The 22,209-nt window shown below is 27.7% G+C and overlaps 1 protein-coding gene across 1 annotated transcript in view; it reads left to right on the top strand.

Annotated features, from left to right (window-relative positions):
* Positions 1 to 22,209, top strand: part of LOC112595360 (junctophilin-2) — a 170,224-nt gene that overhangs the window by 63,364 nt on the left and 84,651 nt on the right. The window lies entirely within an intron of this gene.

A 22,209-nucleotide genomic window follows, 5' to 3' on the forward strand; every position in this document is an offset into this window, starting at 1 on the left:
TGGTATACGCCCTAGTGGGGATAGTAGTGCTATGCGCCCTAGTGGGGATAGTAGTGCTATGCGCCCCAGTAGGGATAGTAATGGTATTCGCCCTAGTGGCGATAGTAGTGGTACTCGTCGTAGTAGAAGTGGTTTAAGAGTGCGTTTTAGTGACGAAGTAAGCTGTAGTGATGACCACAATGGCAGAGATGGTGATCTGAATAGAGGTCGTGACCAAATTAGTAATGGCGGGCACAATAGTCACTTAGATTCTGGTAATTTAGGTCGAGTAAGAACTCTAGACTCTGTAGGCAGGGAGACTAGAAATATGAATAACCTTCAAATTGGTTCTCGTAGAAATCACGGTAATAATGCTGATTATGGTAGTAGTAGTGGTAACACCCATGGAAATGTTGACCACGCAGATAGTGTTATTTATGATGTTATCGGAATTCATAATAGATTTGACGGTTACGGAAATGGTGGCGTATGCAGTAGAAATGACGATTACTTTAGTAACGATGCATGTGAAGGTAGCGTCATTCATAGTAGAAGTAGCATCGTTGACATTGATGACGCCAATATTGCTAGCGGGGTCTATGCCAATAATGGTATCCATGGAAATGATGTTAACCCTGTTGAAAATGCCATCCGTAATAATGACGTGCGTGGTAACATTAGTAGCGGTGTTGATAGTGGTCAAGGCAGTGATAATCATGTAGACGAAAACGATAGGCATGAACATTATTTTGGACACGGCTACTATTATAACGAAGAATATGTTGATGAAGATACTGAAAGTGACGACGAAAGGGTTGAGGAAGGCGCTGTAGGAGGCGTGGGAATACGAAGAATGTTGCCATCAAGACCGCCATCGCTTCAGAATCGGATGACATGGTTTAAAACACATTTAAACAATAATGAACATAACATCCTAATGTACAAAATGTAGGATAGAGTTCTTTGTTAATGATATTTGTGATTTGGTGATTACCAAAAATTGTAATTATTGTAAAATAAACTTGTATATTTCTTATCAGTAAAAAATACCTCATACATTTTTAATTACGCATACCAGATTTAAGAAAACGCCGTAAATGCATTTTTTAATTCCGTATTATTTATGTATAACAAGCAATTGAATTAGGTTCTGTTATTATTTTTAAATTAGTGTGAATTATAGCTATTATCATATAATATTCAAGAGTAATAATATTATCCTGGGCTCCTATTTTTTTTTTTTAAATATATCAATTGCAAGCAAAGTTGTGAGCATTTTAAAATTTTTTCAAAATTAAAAAGTCATGCAAAATTGAGGTGAGGTTCTTTTAAATTTAAAAATAAGTCAATTCACTCTGATACTTAAAATGTATTCTTTTGAATGCAAAATTTGGTATTTCATTCGTCTGTAAAACGGATACAACATATATGTGAGTACGATGTCCCTTTAACCAATAACGATTAGGTTAACCTATATAGATAAACCAACTGTAATTATTATTAAAAAAAAAAAAAAAAAAAAAAAAAAAAAAAACGGTAATATAACTTTAATGATACTTCTTTAGTTTTAACCCACTTAATTAATCAGTAGACCTCAGAAATTAAGTGATTATCGATCTAGTCACAATCAATATAATAGTGTAATTTATTGTATAAATTCGGTGTAATGTAAATATGAATAACATTTTCTGTATAATATTCTATAACTTAATATTTAATTTAAATATTAATAATTTATGTACAGTGTAAATAAATTGAATTAGTCTATGACTGCCCGGGTTGGGGTTAATTTTTAAATTATTAGATAGTGATATTGTTTATTTATAGGTTAAAATTATTATGATATTATGTATATACACATTTTTCATGGTTAATTATTTACCTACTTAATTGGTTAGGTCAATTTGCATTTCTGCCGTTTTCTTCTCTTGTTTTTAATTAATTCATCAAAACATTATTGTTATTATTATCAGCTGATAATAATACTAAGCAGAAAAACCACCATCTTCAATATGATTTTGAAACTGTAATGCAATGTACCAGTGGAAAGCTTGTTAATTTTATTGCTAATAGGTTTAGAAAATGTATCATAATCTAATGTGTAAATATTGTGTTATTTGTTGTAAAGTTTAAATTAATTCATATAATAAGTAAATGTATATAATAATTGTATATACGCGTGTAAATGACTTAGATCAAATATTCGAGTTAACTATATCACGGTTATTATAGGCTACGGTGAAAAGTGTCACGTTCACTATCACTTTCGGCAGCACAAAAATCCGTTGCATTTTATGAACATCAAAGATCTAAGCCCTATCTTAATCAATTCTAGAATAATTGTTTAAACATGATAATAACGAGAACAAAACCATCTTGTTTTGAACTCATCTGATATGGAATTATCGTCACAGTTCAAATAATTTTCTAATTTATTTCTAATTTTGCGACACCCTAGTTTTTCGGAATTCTACATTCATCGATCGCGATCGAGTCGAATTTCCAAAAGGCCTCTGTCGGTTACATTTTCCGACTAGTATTATACGAATACGTTAGCGCTGGTGCACCGTCTCACCGTTTCGTTTTGTACACGACTCTCCGTGGTTGTCACTCACTTACTTAACATCATCACCGTTAGGTTGAACGAGCGCAAAAGTCTCGGTGCTAGATTCCAACTCGTCGTTATAGGATCTGTGCGGGTGTGGGGATAACCTCGGTCTAACCTAATCGCACGAGTTGCGGTGACCCCGTTAATGCGATTTTCTGACCGTTGCCAAACGCTCTTAGAGAACTGGCTGCAGCAGTCATCACAAATTGGGTCTTACGGGGCTACGGGACTCGGGCCTACTGCGGTCTGTCGGTCGGTCGGTTTTACTGTTATGCTCATCACCGCTAAAATATCATCACACAAGTATTCACTGTTGGTCGGGGTTCTGCGTCGGTATATGCGACGCATAGGTTTATACCCGATTTAAGGTATCCACAACGGCACGACGACAGTTCAATAAACAGTCAATTTTACGGCGGCCGAAATAAAAACCACGGCCCGCCGTAGGTACGCTGTATTATAATGAAAAATAATATTATTATGGGTTAGTTGTACCCGTATGCTCACTGCAGATCACAACCACGAAAAACTACCTCCACTACCGTAACATGACTGTTAAACAATAATAACGCGTTGACAATATAGTGTACCTATTATTGCTATGCGTTATTGTTGGGTCCGTCGGCCCCGCGATGGCGGATGAGATCACCACGACTTCGACATTCAGGGAAGATATTTTTTTGATTATATTTATTCGCTTTTTGCGTATTATTTGCGTATGATGCTTGCGAGTATTGTTTTTTTTTTTTTTTTTTATTTATCATTTACCTATTTATTATGCGTACGATTGCGATCATCGTGGATATCGTGTTGATCGTTATTATTTTATTTGTCGTCGAGTTCGACTCGCCGCCCGCCGTGTTAAAATCACGCGCGCGCGAGTTTGAGACACTACTTGCGACTGCGGTCTACGTATATCCGATACGTTCGCGTGCGTGGACTTAACGTCTGATCTTTATTTTATTTATTGCGATTTAAACTATTCGCATGGCGTTCACCCGTGAACGCGTATGCGTATGTAATGCGTTGATATTATTCTCGTGCACAGTTGACTCTTGGGCACGCGTCGATATTGGTTATACCTTTCGGTATAAAATATGACGATGATTGAAAAGTTTTCGAATTCGACATTTTGAGCGTGCCCATGGAGAGACCGCCGTGCGGTGATGTGCGTCATTATTTACATCAAATAATAATAACAAAAAAAAAAAAAAAAAACATAATTCATTATATTATTATATTGTTAATTATCATTATTATATATTATTAATTATCATTATTATACATTATTAATTATAATTATTATCATTATTATTACCATTATAATTATTATTATGGGTTTTAGCTTATTATAGTTTTTGTAGTTAGCTTATGGCTCGATAGTAGCAAGTTGCGTTTTTTAAATATATTAATTATACTAGAGGTCGGACTTATATTCTTTGAATATTAAAAAAAAAAAAAAATATTTATTCAGTTTAATATATTATACATTCAGTATTCAGTATTATAATTTGGTTTTAAATTCAATTAATTTTCCAATAACAATTAACAATTATAATATATTATTGTTACCATGTGTTCCGGTGTCATTTTAATGCGCCGATTTGTAAAAATGTTTTTTTGTATGCTTGAGAATCGTTCGACATCAAACGATGTCACTTGAGAATATATCTCATACATTTTTATTAGAACCCAGAAATCGTATAGTGAATATTGTATTTATCGAAATTCCGATATACGTGAAATATATTCATTATGCTGGTACTACAAAAATAAAAATATTCTTAAATATTCTCTAACCCCATATGCATTTTTATGCAAAATAATTTTTTTCCGTCAATTCTGTGTTCCATGAATCGTAATAATATCTTACTCCTATTTAACTGCATGCACTAAAAACAAGTATGTAAAATCATAAAAATCCGACCTCTAATTATTGCTATTATTACTATTATCGTATAATTATTATTATTATCATTATTATTATTATTATTATAAACGTATAACGTATTGCTCATGTGCCTATATATTACTATATATATATATATATATATATATATATATATTAATACGTTTGTTATTATTATTATTTCTATTATAATTTTATTGACAAAATCGATAAACCCATCCATTACCATTCTCCCCCCTCGTAAGTAGGTAGTAAGCGCAGTGCGGCCATTTATATACGATATCGATTTTCAAGTAGGATCTGAGCCCCGGACCAATTGGACGGGATAAAAAACGAAACGTCGGCCTTACACGATTGACTTAACGCGTTTTGTTTAGCAGAATGTTAATAATAACAGTTGAAAAATTGAAAATATTCACGCTGTCGATTATAGACTTTGGCTCACGTCGCAGACGAACATGACGGTGCGCTGGCGAGCTACTACGCTATCCACTACTTTACTTTACGTATGATATACCCATAACTACTTTTCCTCTCTGCTCTCTGAACAATCGCATTAGCAGATTGTGTCGATACGGTCAATTACGAAAATACCTGCCCCCCCACCATATATACGATGTTTGGCGTGTTGTCGACAGCCACGGCACGACCACGAGAGTACAGTTGCAGTCCTGAGCCTCGAGCGAGAACAATCGCCATTTACATAAAATCGATGCCGGTTCAATAATAAATTAATCGTGACCCCGGTACGTGTGTGGGTGTGCTCCGCCACCTATGCACCGCATCATAGTAACATATACGTACGCACTACGATCAAACGCGGCTCATACGTAATGCATCGCGTTGAACGCGAGACGAGTTCTGAAAGACGATAATATTATGTCGTAAGTAATTCTATTGCAAATGGCTTTTGGGACGACGGAGTGGAAATCGATATGACAAAACCCTTTGCACCCCCTCGCGCCCCGTTTTCTATACAATACCAAGCGAATCGCGTGTAATAACCCACCTACCCCACGAGAACACATCACGATATTTACTCTCCTACTATTATTTTTCTAACTGTTTATCACAGTTATAATTATCGTAATACCATACAACATTACGCATTCGATACCGATAAACACTGTTTGGACGAGACTAAGTCCAACAAATCCGCTGCAGTGTCACGTTTGTTATTCTGTTTTTGAAAACCGACTCTTCGTTTACTACACGTGCACGCGAATATTGACCAAAATTCGACTTCTACAGAAATTCTTTCTTTCAAAAAAGCAAATAAAAACATTCTGAATACAATTTTTCTAAAATAGCTCTTGTGGTTCTAAAAAAAAAAAAAAAAAAAAAAATTAAAACTATAACAATTATGGACGCAGTTATTTATTTGTTTTTCAAATGAACGACCATCGTTATAACACAGACGTGATCGACGATTTCTTTCGAAGAATACCATCCCTTTCGTTGTCCCTCTCCCCATCATAAATCTCTCACTGAAGTTATGCAACAATTGCAACACAGTTAATGCCTATTTTACCCGCTGTCACCTAAAACGGTTAGATTACCACTTCGGAGTCAAATCAAACAATAAATTTCAAAATTTCAAAATTCCGCTGCTATTATTGCTTACAAATTAATGCAACATGTTACCCTATCAGATAATCGGTATAAATATGCAATACAACTGGCTCGAACGCGTATTTACGTGCAATTTTGAGACCCTTAAAAATGAACAACTGTACTCGCCCAAACAAAAATGTAGGCAACTATAATATATCAGAGATTGGATATTCTAACTTAACCTAACCCAGCCTATTTCATTAAATATTTAAATCGAATTCCAACGAAATTTTCTTTTTTTTAAATAATAAGATATTAATTTATTTTATAATTTTTATTTTATAGCACAAATTATTAATAATAATAAAATTATTTCAATTATTTAAATAGATAATTCCAATGGCATTTTTGTTATTTGAATAACGGTTAGGTATTATTGTTTTAATCGTTTATTATTACGAAAAACATGAATTGTATTCATTTTGAATTCGTTTTAAAAAAAAATATGTTACTTAATATAATCGTTTAAATTTATTGGTTGTTGTGTGATTCAGTATTTTTAGCGTTTTTCATTAAACACGACTTACGGTGTTTATAAAATACAATATTTATGTTATCTAAGTACTGTACTTCCGCCCATTTCAATGAAAAAAATTTTTATTCCTAATATTTCTATATGCAATGATATCCAAATTTTGCATACAGATCAAATATAACTTTATGATTTCTTATTTATCAAACATTAGAAAATACCAATTGAGGCTCTTAATACAATATTATAAGACTAAAAATCAAATTTAAAAATCTCCTGCTATGAGGATAGGAAATTGAATGAAAACTATTACAAAAATGTTGAAGCAAATATTACTAGAACGGTTTTTTTGTTTTATTTTTAAAAGTACTTATTATTAGTATTTTATACATTTTATAAAATTAGTATTGTTTTAATCTACTTATATTTGTGTTGTAATTATCTGTTATGGAAGTTGATTGTTTTGTAGTGAAGTTATTCCCCCGTTTTCTTTTATTATTCTTGTTGGTGGTTGAATTTATATTTTTTTTACAATACCTATTATTATTTTCATTATTATTATTATTATTTTAGTTTATTCTCCGTTTCTTTTTGTTCATTACCTGCATATGTTGTTCCTATTAAGTTCGGTAGATACAAGAATGGCACGGAACCTTTGTTTGTTTGGTTTTTTTTCATCTAGAATTATCACATGGCAGGTGGGTAATCAAAACTATATTATTACATTATATCATTTATTGTGATAAAAAAAAAAAAAAATTACGTGCATTTACACGTTTTTGATCTCATTAAAGTATTTTAATGTACAAGAATTTTTTATTCGAAAATTGTCTCCGAAGGATGAAACAAATCCTACATTTTACTATGTGAAATATTATATTAATTTTACAGTTACTATTTTAATTTATATCCATTGTTAATTTTTATTTTTGTATACACGAATTCTTCACATGTTCGTGTATATTATTATGTGAAAAAAAAATGATCATTAATTTTGCAATATTTACAAAATATTTCTCTGTATTGTATTACCATAGATACTTAACTTCTTATTTGTTTTGTTTTCCCCTGCATCGGTTACTGTTGACATGCTGTACTCAAAAATGAGTTACAGAAAACCTTTTAATAAAAAAAAAATACAACGACTACCTCTATTTATAATTGACATAAAAAAACACTAATAACTATTATATTATTATACCTACAGTGTACCTTTTTCGTACATTTTTATTTTATTGATGTTTAAATGTATGATTGTGTGAAATTTTTGTGGATATAATATAATGTATAATCACGATTAATTTATTTTTCCATTTTAGTTTATCTCGAAAAATCATTACTGCTCAGTTAAACTATAATAAATTTACAAGACAATTAAGTGGACAGGCATGCTTGTCATACGTTGGATGCCTCTTAGCCCTGTGCCGTGATGTATTTGTGCCACAAGCAGACATAATAATAATAATAATATTGTGTTATGTTATATTAAGTCTGCACTGTAAGAGTGGTTATTGTGCTATCGATTACCAAAAACTAATCTGAGCGGAATTACCCTGTCAGTTATTTGTCAATTTTCTTATCTATCTAATTAATTTTTTTTTTAATATTTACATTTGAATAATTGAACATAAATCAGTCAATTTTACGGAATATTTAGTACACTTTTGAAGTCACAATTAATATAAGGTTAATAATTAAAATGGATTCGCCCGCTCTAGCACAGATATTCAATTTGATACTTCAACAACTTTTTATGTACCTATAAAATAATTTTTATAATTTTTAAAAATTAAACTTAAATATTTAATCGTCCAAACAAAAAAATAAATGCTCTAATATTATATCAATTCACAGTACCTATGACATTTTCCTATATTTGTATGATAACAATGCAATAATATGGTTTTTGGAAGTTATTTACATTTTAATATTTTATGCTTAAGTTGTAAAACTGTGTACATTTAAAACCCAACGAATATTTAATTTGAAAAAAAATTATTATATACCTCGAATGTTATTGTTTGGTACCTATCATGAAGTATGTCTTAAAATGTTTTTGACATAAATAGTTTGAATTATGAACAAGGTAAAAAGGTAACTTTGGTACCTATGTAATATTGTTTTATATTATACTATTGTTTATACGTTTAGGGCTTCAATAAAACAAATTTTACAAAACAACATTGGAACATTAGTAGAATATGTTTAAAAAAAACAAAATATTTTTTGTTTTTTCATGATAATTATTTTCAACAAAAACAATATTATTATGACTAAAATAACATTTTCAAGACTCAGAAAAGTAAATTCTTGAAATAAACAAATTAATTAATGTAATTTGAACAAAAAATGATTTTTGTAGCTTTAAGTTAACAAAACGAAATATAATTAACGAGTTTTATATATTTTTTTAAGTATAAATTGAGTTTTGAACTTAATAAATGTATATTACTCGTTAACTATTTTTAAATTATAATTTATTGTACTTTTAATGAGTAAGAGTATGATCTTACACTGAAAGGTGTAAGAATTGAAATTTGGAATTTCTCGTTACGTTTATTTAGCATTTCATTTTTAGCAGTTTGTAACATTTTCAGGGACTTTGGTATAACTAGTGCAACACACATGTATATTGTTACACTAGTGTTTTATTGTTTTACAAACCCAATTGTTTATCAAAATGTTATGATTTAAATTTTAATATGATGGAATGCGACGTTTGTTTATTATTGTTTTTTTTTTCTTTTGTTGTCTGTTGGAAAAGTTTTCACGATAAAACATTTCACGGAGTGATTAAATGAAATGTTTATTTATTGTTTTCCTATCTTTTTTTTTTTCCAAAAATATACGAATGATTTTAGTATCTATAATGTTATTTTGGTCGAGTGGAAGCGATGGTAAATGAAGTGTATGAGAAAATATATCAAAGTAAACGAAGGTAATAACACAATATGGAAACTAATGCGGTCAATACGACGGAAAAAACAAATTAAATATAATATTGTGTTCAGACCCCTCAGACTGGAAAGTAACGGACGCAAAGGACCACCGGACGTTGTGACGTCATCACATATTGAGTTTAGATGGCTTCGACGAACATGTAACGTTAGTTATAACAATGACCGACGACGTTCCACGACAACTAATTTTATGTTATATTATAATACATTTTTGTTATAAATAAAAAATACAAACAATTAATTATTTTTATTACGATCAAGATTCACGAAAACAAAGTCGAATTGGGCCCGACACACGCAATTTTCCGTAAAATATAATATGAAATGGTGATTTGTTTATTAATTGGCCACACTAATTTTCCGAGTCAATTTTCATATTAAAAAAGTATTTTTATAATAAATTTGAATAGTGCTAATTAATGTTTTACTTATTCTATCATGGTTCAAGGTTTTTTTTTACCAATCTCTATTTTTAATTTCATTTTTTAAACACGTTATATTCTTTTAAAAAATATTGTATGTATTAGGATATTAATTAATTAATGTTTCCTGTAATTAATATACATGTCAATTGTTAAATTATATAATATTATTGTGTGGAGAGTAGTGGAATAAACCCATTTTTACTTTATTTATTCAAACTTAAATAATATTTACAGTTATTTATAAAATAAACTATTTATTTGACATCAGTTATTGTTTAACCATTTGAAATATTGTTAGAAACGTCTTCTAGGTATTTCTTATTTTCGTTAAATAAAACAAATAATTTATCAAACGGAAATTAAAAAAATAAAAACAACAATAATAATTATAAAAAATAGCTCAAGTAAATTTGTATTTAATCTTGTTTCATGAAAACGTTATGAAAATATAATTATAGTTTATTTTTCAAAGATATAAAAATTGACTTGAAAAATTGGCGTGACCATCCAAGTGTATAATATCACCTCGTAGATTACAATGTATTTGGGTCTGGATTTTTATGCTAAATCAATCAAAATTTTTTCTAAAAGAACCTAAAAATATTTTCATTTAATCATTTTATTAAAATAAAAAAAAATATGCAAGAATCATTAACGGCCATCAGATAACGTTTTAATATACAAATTTAAGGTTTTTTAGCAAAAATGTAGACAAAAATTTATAAATGGCATAGTGACTTTATATTTTACTTTCATTGCGTGTGTATCAACTTTATGTCAGATATTTATTTAATTTTAATCGACTCAACAAAAGTAACACTATATAAATAACGAAAACCTACAATTTAATACATGTGTTGATTGCCAACAATATTACATAGTTTATAATGAATTGCTCATCAATTGAGATCATTTGGCTAGGCACTATCTCTGATTTATCATTTACAGCATCGATCAAAACTTATAAAACGTTCAACAAGAAAATTGAAATTTTACAGAAGTGATATGTTTCAAATATATGATATTATATTTTCGTTTAATATCAGACACCTATTGTATTGCGTTTACATTTTTCTTGTTGTCCCCGTGACAACAACCGCCGTTAAGACGTGCCTGCCCCGTTATCGTCTAATCAACACACATCACAACGTCGTTGCCGTTCGATTGGAAGTGCGTTACAGATCGGCAGGTAGTATCTACAATCGACGATCAATCGGAAATTATAATACCTATGTCAGCTACGGCTAACAAGATTTTCGTCAAGAAATTCGTCGATGCAGTGCGACTTCCGGATATTAAGTGATAATGAGGTGATATTATACTGCGTATTGTACACGTGACGGAGGAATTTTTAAGTAAATGGCATAATGTGATACGTACATACGCCTTTGTCGTTGGAAAACATGTTAAGCGACATTTAGATCGACGAGTAATTTAATATTATATAATGTTGTATCGACGAGTTAATGTCGATTTTAAGCTTTCAAATTTCTGATGATTATTGGATGGTTGTTGAAATGCTCCAGAGATGTCGAACCACTTTCTATTTATAAGGAACGAATATAAAACGTTTTGTAATGTTATTATTTTTACCGCCAGAAAGAACTAAGACACGCACACGTCATACGTGATTGTATTACTATTATTATTATTATTATTATTATCATTATCATCGTCTGAAATCAATATTATAGCTCTTAAGCTATGTGTAACTCATAAACAATTTATTCCTATAACTTACAAAATAACAACACGTCATAACCATTGCGGTGTTGCCGCAAGAAGGTCATAATTATAATAATGTCTCGAAAAAAGTTGTTGCTTAAAACACTGTATAGTATGATCTTTTAATGTCTATAAATGCTTTTCCACCTCTAACCGGGTCTTTATCGATAGCGGTGTAAATAGGCCTGACGAAGCAATGACGGATTTACATTGGATTTCGAGATACAATTGTAATATTAAGTAAAGGTCTTAAAATAACAAAAGTAATAATTGTTATCATAATAATCAAATTTTGAATTTAATATTAATTTTTGAACTAATGTGTGTTATTATTATTTTTTATACATGGACATGGATTAGCACTTAAAGCGTTAATATTTTTTAATGATTAAATTAATTGCCTAAATAATGTAATTATATGCATTCAAAATATAGAATAAATAAAACACTTTTGTATTAAAACAGATATATTTTTAAATAATTTTAAACTTTTCACGGTGATAACAAAGACAAATATTGCAAATGTATAACTATATCTATACATTATGTTGGTACAGCTTAAAATCTAATCATTGATAAAATTATGAAAAATTTACTGTTGATAATTTAATGAATCAATAGTAGAAAACATCAAATTTTATCTAGAAAACTGATTGCAGCATAAAGGATTCTGAAAAAAAGTTACCAACATAATAAATTATGAACGCTGAGAATTGAACACATTAAAAAAAAATCTTAAAAAATGCAATTAAAATCTCAAAAATACAATTTAAAACACACTATAAGTATATTTAAAAATCATTATTTAAAAATATAAAAATCTATCAAGTGTAAAATATTTTAAATTAAAAATATTATTGATGAAGCCGTGCAATACATACCTATATATTTAATAATAATTGAAAATATGTTATTTAAAAATATTAATTGTCATGAATTATTAAAAAATCGAAAAAATGAATAACAAATGCAAGATAAAAGTTTCATAATTGAACCTAATTCATATTTTAAGCAAGATATGTTTTTTACTAAGCTAATAATCATTAATTTTTCGACTTATATTCACAGCCCTAGCTATAACCTATTTAATCAAATAACATTTCATATTATTATATATATTATATTATACATACTTGCTTACATTCTATAAAAAAATAATGCATTTTTTTTTTGTTTTTACTTAATGTTAACCTAATTCATGTTTATAAATTAAATTCAGTATATTTCTGCTGTAAACACAGGATATTTTCCTAGACGTTTTGATGCATTAATGTCTGACATTGGATGGTTTACTAGCTTTATTCATTTGGTGTATGGAGGAATAGCAGTACGGTAAACATTAGTGGGAAAACGTATTTTCCGGACCACTTTAATTTACTCCCTTGTCAAAACTTTAACCGAATGTAGCTAGCAGGCTGTTTACTCAAAATTAGACGTTAATATATCAACATTATATTCTAGAAAAATATTCTGTATAAGAGTTTTATATTTTTATAATTTAGTGCGTGTGATTAAAAATCAAATTTAGTATTTATTCGATATTATATCGATACCTAAACTATGTATTTTTAATTACCAAGAAAAGAAAAAAATAATTTTTATACACGCCTATAAAATTTAAAAACTAAACCAAGGTTTTTATCGAATTTAATCTAAAAAACGTAACAAACCAAATCCATCCAGATTTAAGTTGAGAATTTAACGAGGAAAAATATAAAATGTGGTTGTACAGCTAACCGAAATAGTAATATATATTTACATAACTCCAAGTACCTACAGCAGCTGTACAAGAAAAGTGCAATTATATAAACATTAATTTTAGCGTAGGGAATTTTTCTCAAACAGTTTTTTTTTTTATTTTTCCCTGAGAAATAATTTTACTACGTGTTTATTAATAAGAAAAACGGTCAGACGGTTAAATACAATTTATATTTTCAGTATAAATAAATAAATTTTCTCTGTCTTATTTATTATATTTGTATTTTAATTATTAATGGAATAATTTTATATTGATTCACGTTTTTATATTATATTACGTCAACTTCTATAATAATATTAATATTGGTTTTGAAATTAAATTCGATTATTATTTATATACAAAACATATAATTGCATCGTGCGGAAACCTAATAGTCAATTATGATACCATAAATATGTTTACAAACAAATAAATGGAAAAAAATCTTCCGGCACGAAAATAAGTTATTGTGAAGCTTGGTGTTTTTGCTGTGTACAAAACGAAACACTAGAAGAAAATATTCTATTGATCGAGCAAAAAATTTATATTGATAGAATATTATGTACAAATATATATACGTGATGAAATTGCTGTATACAAGCCGGCCAACAATTGCACTTAAAAGTGCAATGATATGTTTATGTCTGTCTTCTGATGGGGAAGTAACGATTTGACTTCCGGTGTTCCGCTTTATCGTCACAACGAACAGGACGAGTCGAGGAAACGCTGCAAGACGTGATTTCGACGAAATGTATTTTCTTAGTTTTTGTTATTATCATTTCTGTTTTTCATTTTTATTTCTGCGGACTCTGATCAATTTAAATTTTTTTTTTTTTGACCGACCAATAACCGTGCATGGCGCCAATATTACTGCCTAGACTGATGACGCTCAATTGATAACATGACCAATAAAATGTATGACGGTTATTATACGCACGACGGTCAATAATATTGTCTGAAAGTCATCGCTATTGTTTATTTTCATCTTATTGCCATGCCATTTACGTATCGTTGTTTTATTATCGTATTTTCCATGAACTTCATTAGGTTAAATTTGATTTTCCAAACGAGCTTTAACGGTGTCGATAGTTGTTACAAAAATGAATTGTCTACGTCATGTTTTCAAAAAATCGTTATCGAAAACCCCTGATTTTTATTTTGAACTTGCCGCTAAAATTTATCATGACTCGAGCATAATATGCGCCCCCTCGACTTTTATAAACTCGTTGTCAATATTGTTATTGAACGATGTAATCATGTCAGTACCAGTATTTGTTATTTTGCTTTTCGTCGGTTATTTTTGTGACTTATACGGGAACCGATAATAATTTAAGTTAATAAATATTTATTGAAAATATTAATATGACAATACGCAATCGAAGTATGATTTTTCTTAAACATCTAAGTGATATCTACAGTCTATGCACTATCTAAATGCTTAATAACATTTTAAGTTAACATAGTTTCAAAATTTACTCATCAAAATATTACACACGCGGGCAATATAAATGAAACTACAATATTCAATTCTCTGTGACCTTTACAATATAACAATATCGAGTGAAATTAAAAACAGTATTGTTTTGTAATTTATTTATTTGTATTATTATTACTAAAACTGTTGAAACTTCCCTTAGTTAATAATTTTTTATTGAAAATCATCAATAATGACATTATTTTGTTGGCTTTACAGTGTGCGATAAGTACATTTACATCATACCCATTTTAGTATTTTCCAAGCTATGTATAATCTAAATTCTTCTTTTTTTTTTTTTTCAATTCATCGAATAAATCAACAGAAAATGAAGTCATACCACTTGTGAGAAGATTAATAATGTTATCGTATGGTATGGTTAAGTTAGATTAGGTTCAATCGTAGACAAGAGAACGGGGTTCGTGAATTGACATCGAAATCTGAGTTGCACTTACCTTTATCTATAATATTGCAACGTCCATTTACATTTTCATGTTACAAATGTATTCCTCTTTCGGTTAGTAATAAATATTTTATTGTCTTATATTGTAATTTAAACAGAATCGGTATTATGCAAATAAACTTAATTTTAAGTTAAAACAACTCGGAGAAAAAAAATAGAAATGAATAACAAAATAAACAAAAAAAAAAAAAACTTTTCACTCAGAATAGGCAGAGCTTGATAAATTTAATTGGAAAGGCTTAAGTCCTGGCTCTATATTTTATTTGTATTCATAAGCTATGTAATTAGGATGAACGTGGCTTAATAAAATCGTATTTATTTGAACTTTCTTGTTTTTCTTTCTAGCTCCAACTTAGCTAAACACGAAAAAATATCAATTATTTTTTGAATACAAATTTCATTACTAAGAGAATATATCTTTTATATTGATTTGCAAGTTGAGAGTAAATATATATTTATAAAGTCGTTACTCTCGTAGAACGAAAGATTTTTTTTTTTTTTTTGTTTATCTTTTGCTATACAACAGCATTTTCGGCTAAGTGTTTTCAAAGTTTATGGCCAAGTTTCTTTCTGTTATAAAATCTTATTTTTTATACAAATATAATCTATTATGAAATATTATAATTTATAACAATTATCAAACTTCCTATGTTTTTGTACACAACAACGTAATCATTTACAATAAATATCGTGTACTTTCCATTGCGTTTATTTTTACCGTTTCATCTAATAGTTATCATTTGTATTAAAATATTTACGTTTTTATTATTATAAAAAATGCATATAGCTACATGGCAAACAGTCCACATGTATAATATGATTATATTTTTTTTTATTGAGGAGAATAAATGATGATTTTATATTTATGAGCTTTTAGCATTCAAACTCACCCTTGACCTTTTACTCCGTTGTAAAGCTACTAAAGATGACAATAACCGAAAGTAAAAGTAAACTGCAGTATCGATGTTGAATAATTGGTCAATTGATCGTGGTATGTAATTTATTTTTACGCCATTCATGTCACCACCAATTAAATGACTAACTACTTCTAAGACGGGCGATTTCGATAGCGCCCATTCGAGCCCTGCAATTCATATAATTGAATGTACTTAAATTGTTCATTTAATTAATATAATATCGATATTGTAAATTTAAATTATACATCGTACTCATGTATTAAGAGTTTGTTTAGTACATACAATATATTTATAAAATAAAATATTCAAAGTAAACGAGGAACTAAGTGAAACGATTTATACACAGTATTTTATTGTTGATTTAAGTTAACATATCCTTTACTTGCAAGATAAAAAAATTTAGGATTGAAAAAAAACCATTGTTTCGGATGAAAAATCAAATTATAACAATTAAAGAAAAAAAAAATACTAATGAAATAAAAACGTATTTTACTATTTAATTACGGTTGTTAAATGTTAATAAGATATTATCATATACACGATGGAAAGTTATTTATCGCACAATAATGGTCTTATACTTAATATTACTTCTACACGTAGATATAATATTGTATTATTAATCTTTGGATTAGTCTATTGCAGTTTTTCTTCTATATTGCAGCTTAATTCTTTTAGATCCTTTTGTTTTTCTCTATTCATATACTTTATGATTTTAGTCATATATACCAACCGTGGTTTACTTCGTTCAATGTATTGTTTAACATACTTTTCAATGATTATCTTTAGTTAGTTTTCATGTTTTAATATGAAATATTATTCTATCGTTTTTTGTTTCTTTTTGAATAAATGCAGTGCCATAACTGTTATTTTTCTTGTATTCTTTACAGCATCTTCTTCGTTTTCTAACATTTTTGGCTTACGAAATCTTAAGCATTTTCCTGTAGCACCACTAGTACCACGTCTATATATCATTAAAGATACCAGCTTAATTTTTTCAACTGAGCTAATTGCTTAGATTTTTTGTCGAACAGCGTCGCACTCTACGTATAGATTTTTAAAAATTACTTCTTAACATTATTAGTAGTCAGCGTGTGGCTTTTAGCTTGGAAGGCTCTTTTTTATTTTGCTATCCTACAAATAATATTCATTTTTCTAAAACTTTCCTCCATTATATTGCATCTTTGGTATGTGTGTATGTAACATTTTTTATTTTTACTACCTGTTTGTTGTCTACATTTATGTTGATCTAAATGGGTTCAAATGGGTTTTATCGCATGTCATAAGTTTTATGTTATTTTTATTCAATTACATTCCGTATTTATTTTTTTGTTTTCTGTCTGTTCTACTCGTATTTAGTATATTCTGTAGAGTTCTTATTTTTCCACGTAGAACACAATGTAATCAAAATAATCAGAATATAATTAGAAATGCTTAAGTCACTAACGGTTTTTCCTTTTAATCCATCTCTTTTTTACATTTTTATTCCCAATTCTTTTATTGCTTTTTCAACGTACGAATTAAACAGCATCAGTGACAGGATAAATCTTCTTGCTACTCTTTTTTTTAATTTGTCTTTCTTCTTCTTTCCATCAATTTGTATTAAGACTATTTGGTTTTTATATTTACTATAGATAAGTCTTCTGTCATTAAATTTAATTCCTATTCTTTTTACAATTTCAAATAATTTATTCCGCTGTACATTATAAAAAGACTTCTCAAAAGTCTACAAATGTAATAAATGTCTTTTTGATTTATCTAAACGGTTTATCCTAAGTGATAAATTTGACTCTTCAGTTACAATATTTTGTCATAATCCAAATCTACCATCGATTTAATTTTTAGCCATTACCTTTGTTATAATATTATTTATTAGATAGTAGTGTTATTACTCAAGTCATAATTTTTGAGACTTGCATGTTAATATTTCTTAAAATTCAACGTTGATTTTCGTTTTATTTTGGTGAGGGGTTTTTTTAGTATATATCCATTTTTTAAGTTATCAATGATTTTTTGGTTAAATACATTTTGTTGCATATATTGATGAGTTCTTGATTTATCATTCGTTGATATGCATTGGTAATAACTTATATGATTTTTACTACACTGTTTTTTCGTTAAGAAATCTACTTTTATTTATCTATTATTTAAATAAAATTTCTACGAAAAAATCTATATTCATATATTTATTGCTTCAAATATGTTACATGCAAGCCACCTTATTCTGTTTATTCCAAACATTATCAGTTTTAAGAAAAAAATAATTACAATTTACATAAATTTTAAGTGAACTTAGCATAGGTTTTTTCTTTACGGTTTTAGCTATATCCGAATTCCGTCCCAAAAAATTTTTTTATATCAATTGTGTCTCTGTTAAAAAAAGGTAAATACTAATTTTGTCCGTAATAAAAATAAAATTAACTACAGTATTAGTACATTTTCATAATTTAATGGCAATAATAAAATCTAGTACAAAATAAATAAAAAAGAGTTCAATAATAACATATTCAAGTAATACAAAATAAATTTATAATATTTATACATAAAAATATCGAAGATAAACAATTTAATAAATGTTAAATTTTCAAAATCAAATTATCATATTAATAATCATATCAAATAAATTTTAAAATAATTTTTATTGGATTAAATGTATAAGATACGAGTATTTATTTTTTACAAATTCCAATCATGATATGCAACCTAAACTATATTAATACATTTTAATATACTTTCAACATTTAATATTGCTTTAAACTCTTTGTGAAAGCAAAATTTAAATTAATTTTTATCAATTTAAGTTTTACTTTTTTCGGTGTACATACTATCCATTTTTAATACAAATTATTATTTCATTAGACACAGACACATACAAATAACGACTGAAAAATTAGTTTAGTGAAATAACTGAAATTAATATTATTTCTATTTTTGAATAAGATAATTTTATTAAATTTGATTTTCAATGTTCTTAAGTCATATATTTTGTATATTAAAATAGTATAAAATTTCTTACAAATAAATATATTATAAATAACTAAAAATATGAAACTGACAGAACTAGTGTATCAAAATTAATAGTACTGAACGGAGTTAGTATATTCATTAAATAATTATGGATTTAGTATATCTTTTAATTTATAAATTTTAATAAATTAATAAAATTCTCATATTCAATATTATATACACAAACTAATTTTATTTCATACATGAAAACTCAAGTTATATTTTGCTTTATGTCTTTTATAATCATCTGTACCCCATAAAAAAATAAATGGACCTACCAAGATATAATTATTCTGTCCCCTATATTATTGTTTTCATTTATTCTAACAATTAAAGATTATTCAGAGACCAGTGAGCAGCGATTAAGTTAAATAACTTCTCCATTTTTAAGCATACAATTTGCTAAAAGTTATTAAGGTAAATTATTTTTTTTATAAAGAAAATAATATTTTAATGAAGTAAAGTATTTCTTAAGCAATTAAAAGCATTAATGTTTCGTTTAATTATTAAAAAAAAAAAAAATAATAATAGAAGAGGTACACACTGTAGTTTTCATATAAACCAATTAACATTTTTGCGATTACTTATTTGAAGTTAACTCAATTTGCATTGATTATATACTTTGTTATGAATTTAAATTATATTATTGTTAAATAAGGTAAAACATTTATTTATAAATATAACGCGACGGTGGTTTGACGAACATACTAACGTTTTTTATTTAACATTTTAAAATTTCAATATTTTTTTTTTTTTTTTTTACTCCGATTGATTTATTTTATAAAGCGTAACAAGCAAATTTATAATTGTATTGGTATAAAATAACAAACGTTTATTTATTTTTTAATGTTATTTAGTTCAATACGAAATAATAAAATAGGAAAGACGCTTGATGAAAACCATTATGAGCTTATGGCTGTAGATCCAACCGTTGAAGACATAAAATACAATTTATGTACAATAATATTCCTATCTAGGTTTGCACATGTGCTATAAGTTATTTCTGACACTTAGTAGTCAGACTACACCATTTAACCTATCAAGACCAAACTTTACATAGGGTCATAAACTCATAACTTTAGTCCGTGTAGGGTTTACTGACATTTCGGAGATCATTTTTATTTTTATTTTTTTGGAGAATAGGCGATTTTAAAATGATACGTTAAAAAGCGAAAAAATATTATTTTTTATATGTATCAAGCTAACAATCATAAATATAATTTTAAATTCTTAGCAGCATCGCAGCGATTAATGTATTGATTTAAAATTATGTGTTTTGTGTGTATGTGTTATAATATGTGTATGTCGTCGCATTTAGGGGCAGTAAAAATGGTTTAATGTTCAACTTTTAGAGTGGTCTTTGGTAGTAAATTAGATATTTTTGGCAACTTTTTGTGAGAGATGGAGAAAGTAACCAAAAGTAGAATTTTAGAAAATATTAGAAAAAACTTAAATAAATTATTGAAAAACGAGACAATTGAAAGTAATAGAAGTTTTTATTTAAATCGATTTTGTTTTTGAAAACTCGAACCAAATATTTCGTTTCTATTTAAGTATAGACATTTTTATATAAATTATAAATTTACAATGTTTTTTAAAACTGTTTTCGATTTATGTCGATACAAATAATTTTTCTAAATAAAAATATTCAAATTTAATAGTATTAAATACATATGCATGTATTTTTATAGAATCTAAAAATTTTTAATGTGAAGTTTTAAACGACAAATATTGATTTTTTTTAACAGTTTATGTTATTTTTTAAACAAAATGTATTTTAAAATCATTTACATTTATTTAAACTATTCAATATACTACTTATATATTCACACAGTTATACACTTTTACGATACGTCGGTATTGATTCATAGAATATAGTATTGTAATATTATTGAAATAGTTTTATTTATGCGATATTTTTGGGTGAAGACAAGATTAATTTACCGTTTTCAATAATGAATTACTAATAGTTTTATAAATTAATGTTTAAGATCGTTTGTAATTTAGACGCGCGTTATATTTGTACCGAAATATTTTTCCAATGTAATAATTTATTATTGAATTTAAATTCAACATAATATCCATTACACATTACTCAATAAGCGGATAAGTACATTTGAAAATCCAATATACAATAGAGCAAATTTCTTAGTTTTTAAGGTTTTAAAGTGTAGGGTATGAAAAATTAAAAGTATAAGTTACTTTACTACAAAGTTGAATAAACTATTTTTATTGATATTGAACCACGTTAATATAATTATTTAATACATAACTTAACGTGTGATCATATTGTAAAATTTTGTTTTACTCAAAATAAATCAAATTGACTTGATTTATATTCCTAAATACCTAATTTTGATTTTAAACCTAATGTTTTGTTTTAATTAGATTGTTGCCAATTTAAAAAAAAAATGAACTTAACTTTGGGTCGGCATTTTTGCGCGATTTGGCAAATAATTAGACGGTTAAAACAAGTATTGCAACATTCACGGTACAGAATAAATATACGTATTTTATAAATTAGTTATTATTGATGCAGTTATAAACTAATGCATCTCTTGCCCTGAATTATTCTAGCTAGCGCCAATAATAACAACATACAATAAATAATAGGTACTTAAATAATTGCTACCTATTCAGTTTTATTCGAGAAAACGTGAAACTGTACCTAATATTTACTTTAATGCATTTTATTATGAAAGATAATAATAATATTTTGTAGGAATTTGTTGAGTTTGCCTTTCAAAATGACGTACACACTATAGCATTCAACAATAGAGTCCATTAAGAAGACAATTAGATAATACCCATACATACATAGGATATATTAAGGATTTGTACTTCAAGAACGGAATTACGTAATTGAATTACTAGTTGTTTATAAGCTTAAAGTTAGTAGTTTTCTACTATATATATATAGTA

This window comes from Melanaphis sacchari, unplaced genomic scaffold, assembly GCF_002803265.2.
Source record: "Melanaphis sacchari strain LSU unplaced genomic scaffold, SCAv2.0 Contig26_pilon_pilon, whole genome shotgun sequence".
NCBI lineage: Eukaryota > Metazoa > Arthropoda > Insecta > Hemiptera > Aphididae > Melanaphis > Melanaphis sacchari.